The sequence below is a fragment of the Paramormyrops kingsleyae genome, chromosome 3 (assembly GCF_048594095.1).
Source record: "Paramormyrops kingsleyae isolate MSU_618 chromosome 3, PKINGS_0.4, whole genome shotgun sequence".
Lineage (NCBI taxonomy): Eukaryota > Metazoa > Chordata > Actinopteri > Osteoglossiformes > Mormyridae > Paramormyrops > Paramormyrops kingsleyae.
The window spans coordinates 38,677,247-38,688,511 of record NC_132799.1 but is presented as its reverse complement, the minus strand read 5'-3'; positions in this window follow the sequence as shown (position 1 = coordinate 38,688,511).

Genomic DNA, 11,265 nt, shown 5'->3' with positions numbered 1-11,265 from the left:
CATGTCTCTGTCTGCCAGAGGAGGAGAAGGGGGCAGACCATCCGTGGTGGCCGTCCAGAGCCTCCTCAGGCTAATATCTGCTTGGACACCTCTCCTGCTTTGACCCAGAGGAGAGAAACTGCAATGCCCCCCTGCTCTTGCCTTGCAGTCCCCTTGGCATCCTCCTCCTCATGTCCTGCAGTTCCCTTGGCGCCTTTCAGCCCCTGCCCTGCTGGCTCCTCGGCGTTTTGCGACCCCTGCCCTGCTGGCTCCTCTATGCCTGCCTGCTCCAGCCCCGCTGTCCCCTCGAGAGTGGGACCCCTTGGGCCTTACCCTAAGTCCCAAACCGTCTCTGTTGCCCATCTGTTTGTCTACCTTGTAATTGTATGGCTTGTTCTTTGGTCCTTGCCTGTTTCTTTTGTTCCCAACACCTGCTGATGTGTAGTGTTTTCCCCTATTAGCTCCCTCATTAGTCATGTATTTAAGTGCTTCCCAGTCCTGTGTTCCCCAGTCCAGTCATTGTTGCTTGTCTGTGCCCCTGATCCTGTTCTCGCTTTGAAATAAAGTCCCCTATGGGGGTTTTTCCTGGAACGAAGCTGCATTTGGGTCATTACTTCCCCACCTTACATGAGTGATTGATTTGTGGAAGTACTTAAGTATCCATGGTATTTACTTTAAAGGAGCATTAGCTTCAGTATCGCTTTTGTTTTTGCCCTTATTATTAGAAATCTAAGCAGGGATTAGTGTTTTCCCCATAACAACGAATGGGGAGTCCCCAGAAAGATGTAATTACAAACCTGTGTGTGTATGTGTGTATGAGAGAGAGAGAGAGAGAGAGAGAGAGAGTTTATTTGTGTGTCATTCAGTGGAGTTTATGGGCAAGTTTAGTGCAGTGGTGAATAAGCCCCAAAATTTTTTGGAGAATTGGGTTTGGTGCTAAAGGGCAATATGTTCCAATGATGTGCATTGCGTGAAATTTACTGTGTGTCTGTTTTTCCAGTTTAACAGGATTGTTTTCTTGGCGATAGTTAAGGTGTTCAGTATCGATTCTGCATTTTCGATTGGTAGGTTTATGTTTGTGAGATCTCCAAGGAGACAGATGGAAGGAGATAGTGGAATGCTGCAGCATAATATAGCGGACATTCTGTTAGTGATTTCTTTCCAGAAACTTTGAATTGGTGGGCAGAGCAAGAGGGAGTGGAAGTAGGTATGTGAGGTGCGTAATGTGCACTGTGAACATGTGTCCATTTCTATAAAGCCCATTTTATACATCTCGTGGTGGGTAATGTGTGCTCTGTGAATTACCTTTTATTGTATTAGTTACAGGTAGGTGTCCTTACTCATATTGAAGATGTTTTACATTTTTGGGTCCATAATTCAGTGTTTGTTTTAGTTGATAAATCTTTTTTCCCCAGGCTTTAATTGAAACAGAAACTGTTGTATCTACAGTGGATATTAGTTTATTTAATTTTGATAGAACTTCTTTGTGTCAGTCATTTTATTTTATTTTTGATTTTTTTAATTTGAAGTTTGCCTTTACTGTTTGAAATTTTACTGTTTTCATGTGAAAATTCATGTAACAAAAACGCAAATAGCATTTTTATTGATATACAGTGGCATTCAAAAGTTTGAGCACCCTGAGCAAATGAACTGATCAGCAAAGGCATAAAGTTAAAGGTGACACATTTCTTTAATATATTCAGCAAGATTACATTTTTATTTCCATCAAACACAGATACAAAATACCAAAAAAATGAAAAGGGCCTGAAGCAAAAGTTCAGGCACCCGACATGGTCAGTACTTAGTAACACCTGCTTTGCAGGTATCACATTTTTGTAGCCAGCTAAGAGTCTTTCAATTCTTACTTGGGGGATATTCACCCATTCATCCTTGCAAAAATTTTCTAATTCTGCAAGATTCTTGGGCCATCTTGCATGCACTGCTCTTTTGAGATCTATCCACAGATTTTCAATGACACTTAGTCAGGGGATTGTGAGGGCTTGCAGCCTCTTGAGGTATTCCATTGTAGATTTTGAGGTGTGGTTCAAATCATTATGTTGTAGGACCCATCCTCTTTTTAACTTTTTTACAGACGATGTCATGTTTGCTGCCAGAATTTGCTGGTATTTTTTCGAATCAATTCTTCCCTCTACCAATGACATTTTCCCTGTGCCATTGGCTGCAACACAAGCCCAAAGCATGATTGTTCCACCACCATGCTTAATAGTTGAGACTAGGGATGAAACGATAAAGGTAATATCACAATATCACGAACACACAATCCAAAACACAATGTCCAAAAAGAGTAGTCAGGAGTCAGGCGAGAGATCAAACCATAAAAGAAATCAAACAAAAGCGAAAGTACAGAAGGGTGAAACGAGAAATCAAAATCCGAAAACCAAAACCGTCATACACAAATAGTCCAACCAATCAACAATCCAACAATAAATCATGCAATGAGCAAAAGCTCCTGATGTACTCCAGTTGCGAAGCGGCGCATCGGAGGAGTCGTGGGCGGGGTCTGGACGAGGAGGTGGAGCAAGGGTCGCATGGCGGACAAGCTGATGACAACAAGGCCTGTTGGTGGATCTGAAGATGCAGCCAGCGAATGGCGACGAGGGCGAGAAGTCCTGAGAATCTTCCAGGACCTCCTGCAAACACTTACGCCATGTAACAATCTACTGACTAGTAGTTTTTATTTTTAATTTCAATTGACTAAATTTTCTTTTTGTTTTAACTACAGGGTTTACAGAGGCATTTAAAGACCTTTTAAAGATGGGCAAAAAAATAAAAATAAAAAATGAAAATAAGCACAAAATAAATACTGTGCATAAAACAAATGAAAACAATAATTATCAGATTATTAAAGGCAATGGTAAGATGTATTTTCAGTCTACTTTTGAAAGTACTAAGATATTCAGTAGCTTTCAGCTTTTCTAGAAGAGACTTCCAGAGAATGGGACGAAATTGATCAGGAGTCTTGCACTGTTAAAAACAAAGAAATGACAAATGCCTTGTATGGAGGGCCCTTTGAGATGTCATGGTACCGAATGGAATGGCAGATGACTGGTCAATGATGTCATAGAATGAAGATTTTATCTATTCTTGTATAACAATACCTTATATGGCAGGCCATCTGATATGTTCTAGAATGGAATGTCTGATGACATCAGTGACTGGTCAATGATGGCATAGATGGAAGATTTTCTCAGAAAACAATCGTGGAAAGAAGACTCAGCATCTAGTTCTGCACGTGTGAAGGAAGCATGGGTTTAAGTTGTGTAAAGCAGCAGGGACCCAACGAAGAAAATGTTCAGGGTCCAAGGAAGAAACACACTCATCTCAGTATATTGAGGAAGCTTAGGAATATTGGGCGAAGACAAAAAGACATGGCTACCATGGAAGAAGTGACCTGTGACTCAGCCAAAGCCTGCCCAGATGCGGCCAGCCCAGAGGAGATGGATCCAGAGGATACCCTCCAGGATGACTTAGAGTGGGATCCTATGGGCCTTACCCTGAGTCCCGCCCCATGGGCCCCTCACTCCTTCGAAGGACCAAGCCACTCTGGTCCCAGGTTCCGGGTTGGTCTCCGGTATTGGCTGGGGCCCAGGAGAAGGACTGGCCATGTCTCTGTCTGCCAGAGGAGGAGAAGGGGGCAGACCATCCGTGGTGGCCGTCCAGAGCCTCCTCAGGCTAATATCTGCTTGGACACCTCTCCTGCTTTGACCCAGAGGAGAGAAACTGCAATGCCCCCCTGCTCTTGCCTTGCAGTCCCCTTGGCATCCTCCTCCTCATGTCCTGCAGTTCCCTTGGCGCCTTTCAGCCCCTGCCCTGCTGGCTCCTCGGCGTTTTGCGACCCCTGCCCTGCTGGCTCCTCTATGCCTGCCTGCTCCAGCCCCGCTGTCCCCTCGAGAGTGGGACCCCTTGGGCCTTACCCTAAGTCCCAAACCGTCTCTGTTGCCCATCTGTTTGTCTACCTTGTAATTGTATGGCTTGTTCTTTGGTCCTTGCCTGTTTCTTTTGTTCCCAACACCTGCTGATGTGTAGTGTTTTCCCCTATTAGCTCCCTCATTAGTCATGTATTTAAGTGCTTCCCAGTCCTGTGTTCCCCAGTCCAGTCATTGTTGCTTGTCTGTGCCCCTGATCCTGTTCTCGCTTTGAAATAAAGTCCCCTATGGGGGTTTTTCCTGGAACGAAGCTGCATTTGGGTCATTACTTCCCCACCTTACATGAGTGATTGATTTGTGGAAGTACTTAAGTATCCATGGTATTTACTTTAAAGGAGCATTAGCTTCAGTATCGCTTTTGTTTTTGCCCTTATTATTAGAAATCTAAGCAGGGATTAGTGTTTTCCCCATAACAACGAATGGGGAGTCCCCAGAAAGATGTAATTACAAACCTGTGTGTGTATGTGTGTATGAGAGAGAGAGAGAGAGAGAGAGAGAGAGTTTATTTGTGTGTCATTCAGTGGAGTTTATGGGCAAGTTTAGTGCAGTGGTGAATAAGCCCCAAAATTTTTTGGAGAATTGGGTTTGGTGCTAAAGGGCAATATGTTCCAATGATGTGCATTGCGTGAAATTTACTGTGTGTCTGTTTTTCCAGTTTAACAGGATTGTTTTCTTGGCGATAGTTAAGGTGTTCAGTATCGATTCTGCATTTTCGATTGGTAGGTTTATGTTTGTGAGATCTCCAAGGAGACAGATGGAAGGAGATAGTGGAATGCTGCAGCATAATATAGCGGACATTCTGTTAGTGATTTCTTTCCAGAAACTTTGAATTGGTGGGCAGAGCAAGAGGGAGTGGAAGTAGGTATGTGAGGTGCGTAATGTGCACTGTGAACATGTGTCCATTTCTATAAAGCCCATTTTATACATCTCGTGGTGGGTAATGTGTGCTCTGTGAATTACCTTTTATTGTATTAGTTACAGGTAGGTGTCCTTACTCATATTGAAGATGTTTTACATTTTTGGGTCCATAATTCAGTGTTTGTTTTAGTTGATAAATCTTTTTTCCCCAGGCTTTAATTGAAACAGAAACTGTTGTATCTACAGTGGATATTAGTTTATTTAATTTTGATAGAACTTCTTTGTGTCAGTCATTTTATTTTATTTTTGATTTTTTTAATTTGAAGTTTGCCTTTACTGTTTGAAATTTTACTGTTTTCATGTGAAAATTCATGTAACAAAAACGCAAATAGCATTTTTATTGATATACAGTGGCATTCAAAAGTTTGAGCACCCTGAGCAAATGAACTGATCAGCAAAGGCATAAAGTTAAAGGTGACACATTTCTTTAATATATTCAGCAAGATTACATTTTTATTTCCATCAAACACAGATACAAAATACCAAAAAAATGAAAAGGGCCTGAAGCAAAAGTTCAGGCACCCGACATGGTCAGTACTTAGTAACACCTGCTTTGCAGGTATCACATTTTTGTAGCCAGCTAAGAGTCTTTCAATTCTTACTTGGGGGATATTCACCCATTCATCCTTGCAAAAATTTTCTAATTCTGCAAGATTCTTGGGCCATCTTGCATGCACTGCTCTTTTGAGATCTATCCACAGATTTTCAATGACACTTAGTCAGGGGATTGTGAGGGCTTGCAGCCTCTTGAGGTATTCCATTGTAGATTTTGAGGTGTGGTTCAAATCATTATGTTGTAGGACCCATCCTCTTTTTAACTTTTTTACAGACGATGTCATGTTTGCTGCCAGAATTTGCTGGTATTTTTTCGAATCAATTCTTCCCTCTACCAATGACATTTTCCCTGTGCCATTGGCTGCAACACAAGCCCAAAGCATGATTGTTCCACCACCATGCTTAATAGTTGAGACTAGGGATGAAACGATAAAGGTAATATCACAATATCACGAACACACAATCCAAAACACAATGTCCAAAAAGAGTAGTCAGGAGTCAGGCGAGAGATCAAACCATAAAAGAAATCAAACAAAAGCGAAAGTACAGAAGGGTGAAACGAGAAATCAAAATCCGAAAACCAAAACCGTCATACACAAATAGTCCAACCAATCAACAATCCAACAATAAATCATGCAATGAGCAAAAGCTCCTGATGTACTCCAGTCGCGAAGCGGCGCATCGGAGGAGTCGTGGGCGGGGTCTGGACGAGGAGGTGGAGCAAGGGTCGCATGGCGGACAAGCTGATGACAACAAGGCCTGTTGGTGGATCTGAAGATGCAGCCGGCGAATGGCGACGAGGGCGAGAAGTCCTGAGAATCTTCCAGGACCTCCTGCAAACACTTACGCCATGTAACAATCTACTGACTAGTAGTTTTTATTTTTAATTTCAATTGACTAAATTTTCTTTTTGTTTTAACTACAGGGTTTACAGAGGCATTTAAAGACCTTTTAAAGATGGGCAAAAAAATAAAAATAAAAAATGAAAATAAGCACAAAATAAATACTGTGCATAAAACAAATGAAAACAATAATTATCAGATTATTAAAGGCAATGGTAAGATGTATTTTCAGTCTACTTTTGAAAGTACTAAGATATTCAGTAGCTTTCAGCTTTTCTAGAAGAGACTTCCAGAGAATGGGACGAAATTGATCAGGAGTCTTGCACTGTTAAAAACAAAGAAATGACAAATGCCTTGTATGGAGGGCCCTTTGAGATGTCATGGTACCGAATGGAATGGCAGATGACTGGTCAATGATGTCATAGAATGAAGATTTTATCTATTCTTATATAACAATACCTTATATGGCAGGCCATCTGTAATGTTCTAGAATGGAATGTCTGATGACATCAGTGACTGGTCAATGATGGCATAGATGGAAGATTTTCTCAGAAAACAATCGTGGAAAGAAGACTCAGCATCTAGTGCTGCACGTGTGAAGGAAGCATGGGTTTAAGTTGTGTAAAGCAGCAGGGACCCAACGAAGAAAATGTTCAGGGTCCAAGGAAGAAACACACTCATCTCAGTATATTGAGGAAGCTTAGGAATATTGGGCGAAGACAAAAAGACATGGCTACCATGGAAGAAGTGACCTGTGACTCAGCCAAAGCCTGCCCAGATGCGGCCAGCCCAGAGGAGATGGATCCAGAGGATACCCTCCAGGATGACTTAGAGTGGGATCCTATGGGCCTTACCCTGAGTCCCGCCCCATGGGCCCCTCACTCCTTCGAAGGACCAAGCCACTCTGGTCCCAGGTTCCGGGTTGGTCTCCGGTATTGGCTGGGGCCCAGGAGAAGGACTGGCCATGTCTCTGTCTGCCAGAGGAGGAGAAGGGGGCAGACCATCCGTGGTGGCCGTCCAGAGCCTCCTCAGGCTAATATCTGCTTGGACACCTCTCCTGCTTTGACCCAGAGGAGAGAAACTGCAATGCCCCCCTGCTCTTGCCTTGCAGTCCCCTTGGCATCCTCCTCCTCATGTCCTGCAGTTCCCTTGGCGCCTTTCAGCCCCTGCCCTGCTGGCTCCTCGGCGTTTTGCGACCCCTGCCCTGCTGGCTCCTCTATGCCTGCCTGCTCCAGCCCCGCTGTCCCCTCGAGAGTGGGACCCCTTGGGCCTTACCCTAAGTCCCAAACCGTCTCTGTTGCCCATCTGTTTGTCTACCCTGTAATTGTATGGCTTGTTCTTTGGTCCTTGCCTGTTTCTTTTGTTCCCAACACCTGCTGATGTGTAGTGTTTTCCCCTATTAGCTCCCTCATTAGTCATGTATTTAAGTGCTTCCCAGTCCTGTGTTCCCCAATCCAGTCATTGTTTCTTGTCAGTGCCCCTGATCCTGTTCTCGCTTTGAAATAAAGTCCCCTATGGGGGTTTTTCCTGGAACGAAGCTGCATTTGGGTCATTACTTCCCCACCTTACATGAGTGATTGATTTGTGGAAGTACTTAAGTATCCATGGTATTTACTTTAAAGGAGCATTAGCTTCAGTATCGCTTTTGTTTTTGCCCTTATTATTAGAAATCTAAGCAGGGATTAGTGTTTTCCCCATAACAACGAATGGGGAGTCCCCAGAAAGATGTAATTACAAACCTGTGTGTGTATGTGTGTTTGAGAGAGAGAGGGAGAGAGAGAGAGAGAGAGAGAGTTTATTTGTGTGTCATTCAGTGGAGTTTATGGGCAAGTTTAGTGCAGTGGTGAATAAGCCCCAAAATTTTTTGGAGAATTGGGTTTGGTGCTAAAGGGCAATATGTTCCAATGATGTGCATTGCGTGAAATTTACTGTGTGTCTGTTTTTCCAGTTTAACAGGATTGTTTTCTTGGCGATAGTTAAGGTGTTCAGTATCGATTCTGCATTTTCGATTGGTAGGTTTATGTTTGTGAGATCTCCAAGGAGACAGATGGAAGGAGATAGTGGAATGCTGCAGCATAATATAGCGGACATTCTGTTAGTGATTTCTTTCCAGAAACTTTGAATTGGTGGGCAAAGCAAGAGGGAGTGGAAGTAGGTATGTGAGGTGCGTAATGTGCACTGTGAACATGTGTCCATTTCTATAAAGCCCATTTTATACATCTCGTGGTGGGTAATGTGTGCTCTGTGAATTACCTTTTATTGTATTAGTTACAGGTAGGTGTCCTTACTCATATTGAAGATGTTTTACATTTTTGGGTCCATAATTCAGTGTTTGTTTTAGTTGATAAATCTTTTTTCCCCAGGCTTTAATTGAAACAGAAACTGTTGTATCTACAGTGGATATTAGTTTATTTAATTTTGATAGAACTTCTTTGTGTCAGTCATTTTATTTTATTTTTGATTTTTTTAATTTGAAGTTTGCCTTTACTGTTTGAAATTTTACTGTTTTCATGTGAAAATTCATGTAACAAAAACGCAAATAGCATTTTTATTGATATACAGTGGCATTCAAAAGTTTGAGCACCCTGAGCAAATGAACTGATCAGCAAAGGCATAAAGTTAAAGGTGACACATTTCTTTAATATATTCAGCAAGATTACATTTTTATTTCCATCAAACACAGATACAAAATACCAAAAAAATGAAAAGGGCCTGAAGCAAAAGTTCAGGCACCCGACATGGTCAGTACTTAGTAACACCTGCTTTGCAGGTATCACATTTTTGTAGCCAGCTAAGAGTCTTTCAATTCTTACTTGGGGGATATTCACCCATTCATCCTTGCAAAAATTTTCTAATTCTGCAAGATTCTTGGGCCATCTTGCATGCACTGCTCTTTTGAGATCTATCCACAGATTTTCAATGACACTTAGTCAGGGGATTGTGAGGGCTTGCAGCCTCTTGAGGTATTCCATTGTAGATTTTGAGGTGTGGTTCAAATCATTATGTTGTAGGACCCATCCTCTTTTTAACTTTTTTACAGACGATGTCATGTTTGCTGCCAGAATTTGCTGGTATTTTTTCGAATCAATTCTTCCCTCTACCAATGACATTTTCCCTGTGCCATTGGCTGCAACACAAGCCCAAAGCATGATTGTTCCACCACCATGCTTAATAGTTGAGACTAGGGATGAAACGATAAAGGTAATATCACAATATCACGAACACACAATCCAAAACACAATGTCCAAAAAGAGTAGTCAGGAGTCAGGCGAGAGATCAAACCATAAAAGAAATCAAACAAAAGCGAAAGTACAGAAGGGTGAAACGAGAAATCAAAATCCGAAAACCAAAACCGTCATACACAAATAGTCCAACCAATCAACAATCCAACAATAAATCATGCAATGAGCAAAAGCTCCTGATGTACTCCAGTCGCGAAGCGGCGCATCGGAGGAGTCGTGGGCGGGGTCTGGACGAGGAGGTGGAGCAAGGGTCGCATGGCGGACAAGCTGATGACAACAAGGCCTGTTGGTGGATCTGAAGATGCAGCCGGCGAATGGCGACGAGGGCGAGAAGTCCTGAGAATCTTCCAGGACCTCCTGCAAACACTTACGCCATGTAACAATCTACTGACTAGTAGTTTTTATTTTTAATTTCAATTGACTAAATTTTCTTTTTGTTTTAACTACAGGGTTTACAGAGGCATTTAAAGACCTTTTAAAGATGGGCAAAAAAATAAAAATAAAAAATGAAAATAAGCACAAAATAAATACTGTGCATAAAACAAATGAAAACAATAATTATCAGATTATTAAAGGCAATGGTAAGATGTATTTTCAGTCTACTTTTGAAAGTACTAAGATATTCAGTAGCTTTCAGCTTTTCTAGAAGAGACTTCCAGAGAATGGGATGAAATTGATCAGGAGTCTTGCACTGTTAAAAACAAAGAAATGACAAATGCCTTGTATGGAGGGCCCTTTGAGATGTCATGGTACCGAATGGAATGGCAGATGACTGGTCAATGATGTCATAGAATGAAGATTTTATCTATTCTTATATAACAATACCTTATATGGCAGGCCATCTGTAATGTTCTAGAATGGAATGTCTGATGACATCAGTGACTGGTCAATGATGGCATAGATGGAAGATTTTCTCAGAAAACAATCGTGGAAAGAAGACTCAGCATCTAGTGCTGCACGTGTGAAGGAAGCATGGGTTTAAGTTGTGTAAAGCAGCAGGGACCCAACGAAGAAAATGTTCAGGGTCCAAGGAAGAAACACACTCATCTCAGTATATTGAGGAAGCTTAGGAATATTGGACGAAGACAAAAAGACATGGCTACCATGGAAGAAGTGACCTGTGACTCAGCCAAAGCCTGCCCAGATGCGGCCAGCCCAGAGGAGATGGATCCAGAGGATACCCTCCAGGATGACTTAGAGTGGGATCCTATGGGCCTTACCCTGAGTCCCGCCCCATGGGCCCCTCACTCCTTCGAAGGACCAAGCCACTCTGGTCCCAGGTTCCGGGTTGGTCTCCGGTATTGGCTGGGGCCCAGGAGAAGGACTGGCCATGTCTCTGTCTGCCAGAGGAGGAGAAGGGGGCAGACCATCCGTGGTGGCCGTCCAGAGCCTCCTCAGGCTAATATCTGCTTGGACACCTCTCCTGCTTTGACCCAGAGGAGAGAAACTGCAATGCCCCCCTGCTCTTGCCTTGCAGTCCCCTTGGCATCCTCCTCCTCATGTCCTGCAGTTCCCTTGGCGCCTTTCAGCCCCTGCCCTGCTGGCTCCTCGGCGTTTTGCGACCCCTGCCCTGCTGGCTCCTCTATGCCTGCCTGCTCCAGCCCCGCTGTCCCCTCGAGAGTGGGACCCCTTGGGCCTTACCCTAAGTCCCAAACCGTCTCTGTTGCCCATCTGTTTATCTACCCTGTAATTGTATGGCTTGTTCTTTGGTCCTTGCCTGTTTCTTTTGTTCCCAACACCTGCTGATGTGTAGTGTTTTCCCCTATTAGCTCCCTCATTAGT